The sequence below is a fragment of the Lipotes vexillifer genome, unplaced genomic scaffold, assembly GCF_000442215.2.
Source record: "Lipotes vexillifer unplaced genomic scaffold, Lipotes_vexillifer_v1.1 scaffold1399, whole genome shotgun sequence".
In the NCBI taxonomy this organism is placed as follows: Eukaryota; Metazoa; Chordata; class Mammalia; order Artiodactyla; family Lipotidae; genus Lipotes; species Lipotes vexillifer.
Genome location: NW_006782449.1, coordinates 451789 through 466208, shown reverse-complemented (window position 1 = coordinate 466208; position 14420 = coordinate 451789).

Sequence of the window (14420 nt, the reverse complement as noted above, 5' to 3'; positions counted from 1 at the left end):
AACCCTGTTTTGTAGTTTTATCAAAATCTGCCATAAAAGGGAAAGAAGACTACAAAGTTTTGCCTCAACATAACTACTCACTATGGGAAGGGGCCGCTGAGCCCCTCCTCCCACCCTCCACATTTAGGTCCTTCAGCAGCTCTCTCAAAATTACACTGCAAACTCATCTCAGAGCTCAGAGGCACACAGAGACCTCCTGATTCCTAATGAAATAAATACCCTTCCTTATTCTATGTTGTCTGCATTTACCACAAAATTCCATTTAGCAGAAAACTTCATTCTCCAGTCAATCTGGTTAATCAAGATTTTACTAAAACACATTACTCAAAGGTAAGTAGAACTGTAGTATTTAGGGATGAAATGATCTGATGTCTGGGGTCTGGCATGTGGGAGATGGTGGAGGGGAAGAGGGGGTAAGAGGTATTGGAAGGGATGAAGATGAAACAGGATCATAAGTGTGATGGGTGGTACGCATCCAGATCCACCTCGGGAATAAAGGACTTATTACCCCAGCCGCTGAGAGCACTGGGCTGTCAGCCCCCACTAACGACTGCCCCAGCCAAAGGGAGACACCTTGCCCCCTTCCAGTAGGACAGCCCACATCCAACAACTGATGAATCCAGGGATAAAAAGTAAAGGCCAGGCCCCCTCATATCAATTCAGTATAGTTCTGAAGGGTCATTCCATCTTTAGAACTACCCCCAGGGTCAACTGAGATTCCGCTGAGACTCATTACAGCTCAACTTCTCCCTCTGGCCAAACCTGCTTCCTTTCCCCAGGTGTCAGGACTAAAAGCACTCCCTTATAAACCTGAGTGCTAATCTCCATCTCAGAATCTGCTCACCAGGGAACCCAAACTATAAAAATAAGCGTTGAAGTTCCTTTTAGTACAAGAGTGTTCATTACATTGTTCTTACTGTTTTTATGTGCTTGAAAATTTCTCTAATTGTTAATGGGTACATGGAAAGAACTTTAGTGTCCATAAATCAGGGATTAAATAAATTATTAGAGTCTTACAATGGAACACTGCAGCATGAGATATGAAATAATCTCCAAAATACATAGTGGGATAAAAAGGTGCAGTACAGTGTGTAAAATACATTCCCATTTTAGGTTCTAAAAGGGGTATATATATGTATCTACAAACATCTGTAATACACACACACAAACGTTTAGAATAATTCTGTAATGATACCAAATTAAAAAAAAAAAACAGTAATGAAAACTACCTCTGAAAAGGAAGAGTAAGAGAAGTAAGAGACTGGATTGAGTGGGAATCCTGATTCTCAAGATAAATCCTTTGGTCTTAAGAAGTTTTTTTCCCCCGGCCTTTGGGTATTTCACTGTATTCCAAAAGACAGTTTAATAAATAAATTAATTAAATGGCCCACGGGACTTCTCTGGCGGTCCAGCAGTTAGGACGCCGCACTTCCACTGCAAGGGGCCCAGGCTCGATCCCTGGTAGGGGAACCAAGATCCCACAAGATGTGCAGGGCCAAAATAAATAAACAAATAAAATAAATTCCATGGCCCTGATTCACCAGGTTCTTTTATTTTAAAGATGCACATACACACACAACATGGAGTTTTCAAAAAACCATTTAACTTTAACAAGTATTTGTCTTTAGCCTATAACCTGTTCCAACACTAGCTCCTCTCTGCTGTGAGTGCCCTGTCCCAAAACCTGTGATTCACTGCTCCTGCAACCACATTTTCACAAAATTTTCTACACACTGGCGCAGAACACTCCTCACTTTGTGTTATTTGTTATTTGATTACAAATGCATCCATTCCACTAAAATCTGTTTCCCTGAAGAGTAAAACCAAATCATCGACGTAAGCCCACCATCTTTGTTATTTAATCATTATCAAGCAAACTGCATTTCACTGGGATTTGAGGTGACTTACCAGCACCTAGAACAGTTATAGACTTTTACTAGTGACCAATACGTACTTACTGAATGAATAAACAGAGAATAACAATAATTAGCATTTATTAAGCTTTCACTGTGTGCCAAGCAAGATATTTCTGAGGAAGGAATATCTCATCTTTTTTGCTAAATCTAATTCTTCCTGGACTCTTTGAAGGATCTTACTCCCTTAATTATCCTTTCACTGTCTACCATTTCATCTGTCTTTCAGTTAAATTAGGCTTTGTCCTTCAAATATGTTCACATCTCATTTTTGTCCAAAACACTTTCACTTGCTAATAGCCCCTGCTTGTAAATCTAGTAATCGCTCTCTCTCTCTCTCTCATTCATTCTTTCTCTCATTTTATCTCTCTGTTTCTCTCACTGTAATTACAATCAACATCTTGAAACTCACGGTCTTAAACATAGTGTTTCCATTTCCTTACTACAAAAGGCCTCATGTAATCTAGATTCTATCTTCAAACACACCTAATCTAAGGATGCTCAAGATTGCCCTCTACATGAAGAGGTCAACATTTCTCTAATATGATACTCCAGGAAAGAACTCTCCAATACTGCAGAGAGAAGCAACGCTTTAGGAAAGAAGTGAGGAAAGAGAGGATGCTTTGACATTAATGGACTGTTTATACCTACTCTTTCTAACCATCTTACTCGGTCCTTACACAGCTTACAGTCTTACACAGCTACTAGTTTGACACGGCTGATCATTTGCTAATTCTCAACCCTCTCTCTTTGGTTTCTGGTACAGCGTACTCTCCCAATTATCTTCTTCCTATTTTTTCAGCTTTATTCTGCCTAGCTATGTGAAGCTCTAGAAAGCCCTAAGAAAACTTCAAGGAACAAGGGAGGATCTTTCATCCCTGCTTTTCACCAGATTTGGACTTTTTTTTTTTTGGCTGCACCTTGCAGCGGCCTGTGGAATCTCAGTTTCCCTATCAGGGATTGAATGACACAGCAGTAAAAGCCTAGAATACTAACCATTAGGCAACCACAGAACTCCCAAGGGAATCTGTTTGTTTTTTTTTTTGACAGGTGACTTCTCAATTAAAGCCAAAAGACCATGGAATGATATTTTCAAGTGCTGAGGAAAAAATAAATTGTACACCCAGCAAAATTTTTATCAAGAATGGGGGTGAAACTTTCAGATGAAAATTGATACAAGTGTCATCAAAAGACCTTCACAGTGCCAGTTATCAATTTATTGTTTCTCAACTCCAAATTCACCCTTTTGCTCTACAAAAGTGGAGATGAGCTCTTTTTTTTTTAACATCTTTATTGGAGTATAATTGCTTTACAATGGTGTGTTAGTTTCTGCTTTATAACAAAGTGAATCAGTTATACATATATATATGTTCCCATATCTCTTCCCTCTTGCATCTCCCTCCCTCCCACCCTCCCTATCGCACCCCTCTAGGTGGTCACAAAGCACCAAGCTGATCTCCCTGTGCTATGTGGCTGCTTCCAACTAGCTATCTATTTTACCTTTGGTAGTGTATATATTTCCATGTCACTCTCTCACTTTGTCACAGCTTACCCTTCCCCACCCCCATATCCTCAAGTCCATTCTCTAGTAGGTCTCTGTCTTTATTCCCATCTTACCCCTAGGTTCTTCATGCCCTTTTTAAAATTTTTCTTAGATTCCATATATATGTGTTAGCATACGGTATTTGTTTTTCTTTCTGACTTACTTCACTCTGTATGACAGACCCTGGGTCCATCCACCTCACTACAAATAACTCAATTTCATTTCTTTTTATGGCTGAGTAATATTCCATTGTATATATGTGCCACATCTTCTTTATCCATTCATCCGATGATGGACACTTAGGTTGTTTCCATCCCCTGGCTATTGTAAATAGAGCTGAAATGAACATTTTGCTACATGACTCTTTTTGAATTATGGTTTTCTCAGGGTATATGCCCAGTAGTGGGATTGCTGGATCGTATGGTAGTTCTATTTGTAGTTTTTTAAGGAACCTCCATACTGTTTTCCATAGTGGCTGGATCAATTTACATTCCCCACTAGCAGTGCAAGAGGGTTCCCTTTTCTCCACACCCTCTCCAGCATTTATTGTTTCTAGATTTTTTGATGATGGCCATTCTGACCGGTGTGAGATGATATCTCATTGTAGTTTTGATTTGCATTTCTCTAATGATTAATGATGTTGAGCATTCTTTCATGTGTTTGTTGGCAATCTGTATATCTTCTTTGGAGAAATGTTTCTGCCCATTTTTGGATTGGGTTGTTTTTTTGATATTGAGCTGCATGAGTTGCTTGTATGTTTTGGAGATTAATCCTTTTTTGTGGCTGCACCGTGTGACATGCGGGATCGTAGTTCCCAGACCAGGGATAGAACCTGTGCTCCCTGCAGTGAAAGTGCAGAGTCTTAACCACTGGACTGCCAGGGAAGTCCCCCAAGGGAATATTTTTGAAATTTGATTGTTCTTTTAATAAAAGGCTTAAGATGATATTTACTTTTCCCCTTGTGATTCTCCCCAACTTTTTATTACAAAAAATGCTGAATATACAAAAAGTTTGAAAATAGTATAAAGATCACTCAAGATCACTCCATAAATAATATTTTGTCAAATTTCCTTTGTCAATACATGTGTATATAAAGAGATTTTTTTTGCTGAGCCATTTGAAAATAACCTACACATATCATGACAATTCACCCCTAAATACCAAGCTTAAAAATAAGAACATTTTCCTTCATAAACACAAAGCCATTATCACAGTCACCATTATCAATACCATAATAACCCTCTAGTAGTATCTAAAATCCAGTCCATATTCAAATTACTTCGACTGTCTAAAAAATATCTCTTATAATTTTTTAAAACCAGTAAGTAAAATATTCACTGCATTTGGTTGTGATGCCTCTTTACTCTTTAGTTCTAGAACAGTCCTACTTCATTTTTCATATTAACTTTAAATAAACAAAACCAATTGCTTGTAGAATGTTCCAGATTTTAGATTTGTCTGATTTTATTTACAATGTCATTTATCACAAGTTCATCTATCTCCTGTTCTTCCTATAAACTGGAAGTTGGATCTAAAGGCATCATCGGACTCAAGTGAAACATGTTTGGCAAGTATCCTTCATAGGTGATGTACACTTCACACTGCATCACCACAGGAGACGTTAACATCACGCTGTCCCACTATCAGTGATGCCACCTATGACCACTTGACTAAGGCTATTTTCCCCTTTAAAACCTTGAATAACCTATGGAGTGATACTCTGATAAGACCATACTGTTCTGCAAAATCTCATGGGATACTGGTATCCCATGTGATTTCTAAAAGCTATAAAAAAAGATTACATATGAAAAATCTAGTATCAGATCAATGTTCATTTCTCTATATAGCCTTTCTAATGCTCAAATGCAAAAGCAAGATGTATTTCTAGCCCAGGAATACAGGCATTTTCACCAGAGAGTCAATACTGTCTTGGTCTGTTTGCTTCCTATGCCCCAAGGCAGGCCCTCTGAGACCTGCAGACAAAAACAAACTCAAATTCTCTCTCATGAGAACAGGCACACGTGAACAAGAGCAAGCAGGCCTCCACTACCCACCTACCAATGGGGATTATGAAAAGCAGGGACTACAGACTAAATAACTAAACCTACTTGCCACCATTGCAATGAATGAAGAAAGAAACCTTTAAAGGTTTATTCAAATTCTCAGAACATCCCTACATCATTTGTCAAAAAAGTGTGTTCAAGTCAAATTCATGGTTTGATGAAGGAAGCAATCATTAATATTATGAATTTTATTTGTGCTTGTGCCTTTGCTATCAACTCACTGAAGACTTAGAAAAAACTGAATCAGGTAATGAAGACTGTTTATTATAATGCAATGAGACAGCTAGATCATAAAATGCATGAAGGAATTACGGAGCTGCTTCCTCAGAACAAAGGGTGTCTGGAATTAAACAGCTGTGAGGGACACCACCTTCTGAACACCAAGCTTGTCGCTAAGTTGACAAGATAATCCTCTCTTATTTGAGTGGCAAGAAATCTACTCCCGGTGAACCTGACACTTTAGGATGGCTTTGCTAAAGGAAGTTCCAGTATCTGTTTCAAAAGAACATGTGGCATGAGCAGATGGCAACAGAAGACTACACTAACTTCTCATTGCTAAGACAGCCCTGAGCAAGCAAGAGCTGGGTTTTGAAGAACTGTAGAGCTATCTGGTCAAAAATAAATCACAATTTTAAAAATGATTCATAGATTTTGAGGCATATGAATCACGTTTTAAATTTCTGCAGCTACTTATGCTCTATCCATCACCAACCTGCCTCAGTTTCAAGCGTTACTGATTAACCTAAAAGCAAACTATGCCCACCAAGCCCCTACATTTTAGGGTAAACAGATCCCATCTGGTAGAACCAACTTCAACCTTATCTCCCGAACCACCTCTAATCTCACCTCCATCCCCAACCATTCCTACTGCTTTCCCTCACACTGCCATCAAAACTCTAAACTGAGCACTGAAGCTTCTCATTGTTCATAAATTAAAATATCCAGAAGAAAAAACAAACATGGTTTCCCAACTAGAAGATGAACTGTCACAATATGGGGATCAGTAAGCTGTGTTGAGTAAGTATGAAGATTTGAGAGTCACACTAACTAGGGCAGACCCAGCTCCCCCATTTATTAACTGTAACTTTAAGGAAATATGTACCTCTTTCCAAATCAGAATGTCCTCATTTGTAACATTATCTCCCTCCTTATATCAATGCATAGATCATAGAAAAGTTTCCACCTGTCACACAAATGCTCTTGACAAGGTCACCAAAACCTCCCCACTGCTAAACCCAGTGTCAAGTCATAATCCGCATCTTTCTTGACCTACCAACAGCATTTGGCATAGTTCCTACTTCCTCCCCCTTGAAACACTTTTTCACTTGGCCCCCAAGTCTTCACACTTTCCTGCTACCTTTAGTAGCAGGCTAAAGTCCATGGCTTTAGTCTCTATTTTTCCTCATTTTCTGACCTTTAAATATTGGCATACCCAGAGCTTAGTCCTTGGACTTCTCTCCTCTGGCAATACTCCCTCCCTCCCTCCCTCAGTGATCTCACCAAGCCTCGCAGCTTTAAATACCAGCTATACATTAACAATTTCCCAATTTCTAGCTGGTGGCTCTCTTCTGATTCCACATATGCAGTTGCCTACTCAACATTTCCATCTGGATAGCTAACAAGCTTCTCAAACTTGACATGTTCAAAAGTGAGTCTCTGGTCTTCTTCCCCAAATCTGCCCCTCCCACAGTCTTCCCCATCTCTGGCAAGTCCATCTTTAGAGCTCCTTCAACCACTTTAGGTCTCTGCTAAAATGTCATCTTCTCAGTGAGGCCTTTCCTGACCAGCATAAATTGCAAAGTCCACCACTCCAATGGTATTTTATTATACTTCTCCAGAGCACTTACAATCATTTAACATACCAAGTGTTATACTTATTTATTTCTTGTCTGAATCTGCCACTATAACATAAGCTCCAAGAAGGTGATGATTTTTGTTTTGTTCTATACTGTATTCCCAGCGCCTAGAATTTCTGCCACATGTGAGGTACCCAAATATTTACTGAATAAATGAACAAAGTAATGAATGACGTTTATTTGCTTGCCTTTAAAAATGTTGTACCCATCAATAAATTAAAATACATCTTGATTTTACATGCTTCGGATTTCAGAGTTTCTTTTCAATGAATTTTTCTATAATAGTGCCAACAATTAATGCAAGTCTCCTTAATCAAATCCCTGTTAATGTACTAATTGCTTTTCCCCAGCTGCAGGTTGCACCTATATTCCAGCCTCTTTTACTCTGTGACACATACACAACAAGACATGTCTTAGGACCTATGCAGCAAATCACCTAACATGGTTTACTTTAACTAATCGCTACCACACTCACAAAGGCCTGTTAGTGAATCACAAAACTGTTTCAAACTAAGTAAACTGATATTGCATTAGAGCGAACTTTTCATTCCCATTAATGGTGGTTTTTTACTGTTTGTTTGTATTTGAAATGTTTAGAAAAAAGAAGAGCCCTTAAGGAAGACAGCCAAATAAAAAACTTGAATGTGAGAACAGAAGGTAACTGGCACATTCTATCAATCAGTTATCATTGACATATACTAACTACCAATATTCAGAGAGAAATATGTATGTGCAAAACACTAGTAAAATGTTTTCAGTGAGTTTGAAGGGTCATAAATTACAATCGCTAACTGAATGGGAGGCAGTGGTTAAAAAGCCACATCTTTCCAGTAGTTTTCTATTCTACAAGAGCCTACAGAATAACTCTCAGTACTTCAGAAATTTTCTCCGCCCTGAACTGACCAGGGCCCTAACACTTTATTGTTCCAACATTTTTTGACGACTACTAACACAAGCAACCATCAGCCCAAAACACCTACATTTTCATTAAACATCACCAACACATTTTGGAAAAGATGCCTAATTTTATTTAGAATATTTACTATTTTATGAATATCGTGTATATGTTACTTAATAGAAAACAAAAAAATTCCACTTGGACAGGACTTTCTGAATGCAGTCATGGTGCAGGACTTCTTCCAACAGTATCTTTTGTGCTCTTATCAGCAAAGTGGCTTTAAGTATCAGATACAGATCAAGGCAAATGAATGTGCACAGAGTTCAAATTCTAAGTTAACATCACAATCGTAGTATCTATAAGTAGAAAGGTAAGGTATCCTCTTATTGATGACAGGATCTCACTGAGCCATACATAAGCTCTCAGCTGGTTTTGCCCATGATCACTGGCATGCATATATGTAAGATTACGAACTCTCTGTAAAGTGCAACAACGAATGGACAAAATGGGACTAGAACCTATAAACCCCCATACTCTAATCATTGAGTTTATCCATCGCAACAAACAAAACAGTGTCACAGAGAAATGTAACAGATAAACCAGGAATAAAAGCACTACCTAGTTCCAGGCCTAACTCTACAAGTACCAAAACTATTTCAAGATTTATACTACGGATTTTGATCTCTGTCTAGTAGAAAACACACACACAAAGGTAGAATATCAATATATGAAAATCAGTAGCATTTTCTTCTATCAGCAATAATCTACTTTAAATTAGTATCTATTCACGATATTTTTTAAAACTGCAAAGAATTTCTTCCTGCCCAGTCATAAATGGAAAGCCATTCCATGCTCTTGGATAGGGTGATCTAATATTATAAAAATGTCAACTGTCCCCAAAATAAACCTATAAATTCAATGCATACTAAATCAAAATTCTAGTTGTGCTGTCTTTAGAAACTCTAGCTCCAAAATATATAGAAAAGAATAAAAATCCACAAATAGCTAAGCCAACTTTGAAAATGGAAAAAGAATGGAAAACTTGCCTTACCAGAAATTTAACATCATTAGCCATTTGGGAAACATAAATTAAGACCACAGTGAATTATAGTGACAATTACCAAATGCTGGCGAGAATGCAAAGAAACTCAATCTCTCATACATTGCTGGTGGGAATGTAAAATGGTGCAGCCACTCTGGAAAACAGTTTAGCAATTTCTTCAAAAACTAAACGTATACTTACCATACTACCTAGCAATCATATTCCTAGGCATTTATCCCAGAAGATGTGAAAAATTATATCCACAAAAAAAACTGTACAAGAATGTCGATAGGCAGCTTTATTTGTAATAGCAAAAAACAGAAAACAGCCCCAATTTCCCAGTGAAAGTTTAAACAAACTATGGTACATATATACCATGGAATACTACCCAAATTACAGAACAATTCGGATGAATCTCAATCTCAAAAAGTCGCATGCTGTATAATTCCATTTATACAGCACACTTGTAATGATCAAAGTATAGATGGAATATTGACTAGTGAACAGGGATTAGAGATAACAGAGGAAGGGAGACGGAACTGACTTGAAAGGGTGGCACAAAGGAGGTCTTAGTGGTGATAGAGTAGTTCTGTATCTTGACTGCAGTGGTAGTTACAGGTATCTACCTACACAGGTGATAAAATGGCATAGAACTACATACAGGTATTGTACCAATGTCAATTTCTTGGTTTTGCTATTTCACCATAGTTGTATAAAATGTAACAGTTGAGGGAAATTGGGTGAAGTTATATGAAATGTAACCATTGGGGAACCCAGACCTCTCTGTACTAGTTTTGCAACTTCTTTAATCTATAATTATTTCAAAATAAAGCTAAAACAAAATAAATAGGAAAACTTACTCATGTAGGAAAAAATAACCATACAAAGCCACAGTACTAAAGCAGCATGATATTAGAGCAAGAGCAAATAAGCCAAAGGAACAGAATACAGTTTTCAGAGCTTCTATGAGAGGTTAATATACAGTAAGTGTGGCACCACTTATCTGTGGGGAAAGGAGAGAATGACACTAGGAAAACTGGCACACTATATGGAAAATAAACTGGATCTCTACCTTGTGACATGTAAAAAGACACTCTGGATGTATTCAATCCCTATAAATTTAAAGGAAAACTATAAAGTTAGTAGCACATAAAATAGGTAACTTTGTGACACAGAATTGGGGAAAGACTTCTTAAACAAAACCCCCAAAACACAAACCACAGGCAAAAAGATTTTAATTTGATTATATCAAGTAGAAAATTTCTGTTCAATGAAGGACATCATAAAAAAAGTTATAGACAAATGACAGAATAGGAACAGATACAATATTTAAAGGACTAGTATCTAGGAAATACAAGGAGCTTCTGAAGATCAACAAGGCGTGAAACCTCAGAATAAAAATGCATAAAGGAATAAACAATTTTACAAAAGGGAAAACCCAAAAAGATAAAATACCCATGAAGAAAGGCTCAAACTCATGAGTAATAGTGAAGTGTAATTTAAAATGAGATTTCACTTTGTATCCATTCGTCTGGAAAAAGCAGGGGGCTGGATAACACTAAGCATTGGTGGGGTAACAAGGATATAGAAACTCTCCTGAACCACCTGCAAGTGTAGAGACCACAGCAGCTTGTTCTGGAACACAATCTGGCAATCCTTCAATAAAATATATGAAAACCCTATAATCACATTGCTGCATATATATCTCAAAGAAAGCATCACAGAGGTCTAAAAGGTATGTTTATCACAGTATTACCTAAAGTGGTAGGAAAATGGGCGTTACGCGGGAATCCACAAATAGGACAGTCGGCATATAAACTGTAGTAGATGGAAATTCTGAAGTACTGTGTCTCAGTTAGAAGCAATGGACAGCAACACAAATAGATCCTTAAATAGTAGAGCATAGGGAGCGAAAAAACTTTAATGAGATCATGCATGATATCATCTCTATAAATTTAAAATTGGGGTGCCCAGGGGGACTTCCCCGGTGGCGCAGTGGTTGGGAGTCGGTCTGCCAGTGCAGGGGACACAGGTTCAAGCCCTGGTCCGGGACGGTCCCACATGCCGCAGAGCCACTAGGCCCGTGCGACAGAACTGCTGAGTCTGTGCTCTAGAGGCTGCGAGCCACAACTACTGAGGCCCGCGCACCTGGAGCCCACGCTTCACAGCAGGAAAGGCCACTGCAATGAGAAGCCCGCGCACCGCAATGAAGAGTAGCCCCCCCACCCCCAGCTCGCCGCCTGCGGAGAGGGCCCCGGCGCAGCAACAAAGACCCAACGCAGCCAAAAATAAAACAGACAAATAATTAAAGAAATTTATATAAAATGTGGGCACCCGAAACAACACACATTTAATAACATACCAACAGAAGGATACACATCATACATGTCAGAATGGTGGTCTATGGGTTGGTGGACAAGGGAAGGGAGTGGAAACTGGATATAAAAGACAATGAACGGAAAAAAACCGGAGATACACGTTGAACAGCCCAATGATGATGACTGAATTGAAAAAAATTAACTCAATCCTCTGCATTTGAGGTACAAAACAAACTTTAAGGACTCACCTAACGTAGAGGACACCACTAAGGTTAAATGTCACCCTACCTTCCAATGGCAAAGGCACAAAACCAGCTCGCTACCTTTAGAGTGTGCGATGCTAAGCCTGTCACACAGATAGACCACCTCGCTTCCTCTGCCTCAAAACATAGCTCATATCCAAATGAAAACCAAAGGAAATTGTAAGATCTCACTCAGTCCTTGAACCAGTCCGCATTCCTGTTTCTTGCCTTTGGTGAAATGTCTTGGAGTTAGGGGCTACCTCCGAGGTTCAGTAACTCACTGAGTCCCACCCTAACCACTGAACTGAGACCTGCAGAGCCCACACTCTCTTAGCTGAGCTGCCTCCGAGGTGGAGTACCCAGGGTGGACACTGGGGCAGAGGCAGCCATGATAGCTGCTAGAAGCTGGGGTGATGCTCTCCCCACTTTACTGAAGAGACTGTGGGTAACATTTGCCAGTTGTCACTTAGTTATTATTCTGTGTTGGAATATGAACCTTAGTCCCAGGATCTGTGCTTTTTACCACTTCGCTATACTAAGAAGGCTCTGAACTTGAACCCAAGTGTAAAGAAAGGCTGGTATTCCCCCCTATTAAAAAAAAAAAAAAAAAAAGAAAAGGCTAACTATCTCAAAATTTAAGTTCCCACAGTGATATTCAAACAAAGCAAAGCCCAGTCCCTTTGAGTTATCCAATTATCAAGATCTTTTAAAATTTAGCTACAGGTGGCAATAAGAAAAAATAAAGTGTACACTCCGGTCTTGCTGTTAAGTAGGGTTTGAAGCATTTTTAAAATAAAGATAGACACTTAAATGAATTTCTCACAATAATCTCTGAAAATTAACAAGGCATGTGTGGAATCTAAAACATGACACAAATGAACTTATCTACAAAGCAGATACAGACTCACAAACATAGAGAACAGACTTGTGATTGCGCAGAGGGAGGGTGGGTGGGGGAGGGATAGATTGGGAATTTGGGATTAGCAAATGCAAACTATTATATATATATGTACAACTGAATCACTTTGCTGAACACCAGAAACTAACACAACATTATAAATCAACTGTACTTCAATAAAAAAAAATTTTTTTTTCTGGTTGCACCGTGCGGCATGCAGGAACTTAGTTCCCCGACCAGGGATCGAACCCGCGACCCCTCCAGTGGAAACAGGGAGTCTTAACCATTGGACCACCAGGGAAGTCCCTTAATAAAATACATTTTTTAAAAAAAGGAAATTAACAAGGCATTTACTACATATTTCTACTGTTCTGTTTGCCCGATTTGAAATAATAAAGGCATTTCAACACATTATTTTCACTTTTAAGCTGTCCTCCACCTCCATACTGTCACAAATTACTTATAAAGAAGTGTGTGTGTATATTTCAAAAACTCAATCAATTTCTCTCATATAACAGGCAATTCTTGACATCCTGCCCATAAAGCCCTAAACAATAAACGTCGGAAAGAGTCACAGCTTGCCTTTTGTGGCTCCTGGCAAATGCTAATGCAAAAGCAAGCTGTAGCTCTCACTGAACCCTAAAATCAGCAGCATCAACAATTCCAGTGCTGTCTGTGATGCAACTGTAGCTGCCATAGTTTCAAATTCTAGGACCTGAGAAACTGACATAGCAAGTGAATCAAAACATAAAACGCAATTTTTGAATCCAAGGCAGGGTATTGCTAACTCCAAACATATAGTTTCAGAACGCTGGGACCCACTAGTAAGGGAGCAGGCATAGGAGGAATCCTCTTGGACCAAGTCTTAGGGCAAAGGGATGAGAGCGGGCAGGTGTACTAACAGACGTCTCAGTACCTCAGGCAGGGGCAAACTAAAGAGTACCAGGAGAGGCTATGTGTGACCCAAAAGCAAGCACAGCATCTCCCAAAAGCACTGTTAAGAACCACCCACCCATCAACATTAAGCATCTCACCCCGTTTAGATTGCCACTGCGGGCAAGGCGGTCCCACCTCAAGACCAAAGCCAGTGTCACCAGTAGCAAATGTCACTCACTAGGCCAAGGAGTCCCAGAGACCCCTGGCAGGACCCACGCTCCAGGCACAGGCGCCTAGTCGTGGGCCTGACCCTGCAGGCGCCGCACAGACCAGAGCTTCCAGCAGCAGCGCTCTGACAGCTGGCACCACCCCCAGTTGGAGCGGAGCTGTGACCCTTGACCCCCGGCCTCTGACCTTCACGTTGAGGGCACATTCCGCGCTGGGGTCCCCCCGCCCCGGGGAAGCTCGAAAGCCCTTTACCTGTCACAGCTTCATCTTATGCCTCGATGTTTTCTGTCCCACCACCTGCAGGCGTCCTGGCAAAGAGGACAAGGCGAGGACGTATCCAGAGAGGAGGTGGGGTGGGCAAATCCTGGTGGGAAAACTTTGGACTGTAACCCCAGCCCAGCCTCCGTCTCTCCAGAGAGGCTGCAAGCTGCAGTTGCCGCCGCCACCGCCACCGCCGCTGCAGTAAATCAGCTGACACCAGCCAACTGCCGTGACTTTCCCGGCAACTGTCGCAAAAATGAGGGGGAGGGAAACTCCCCTCAT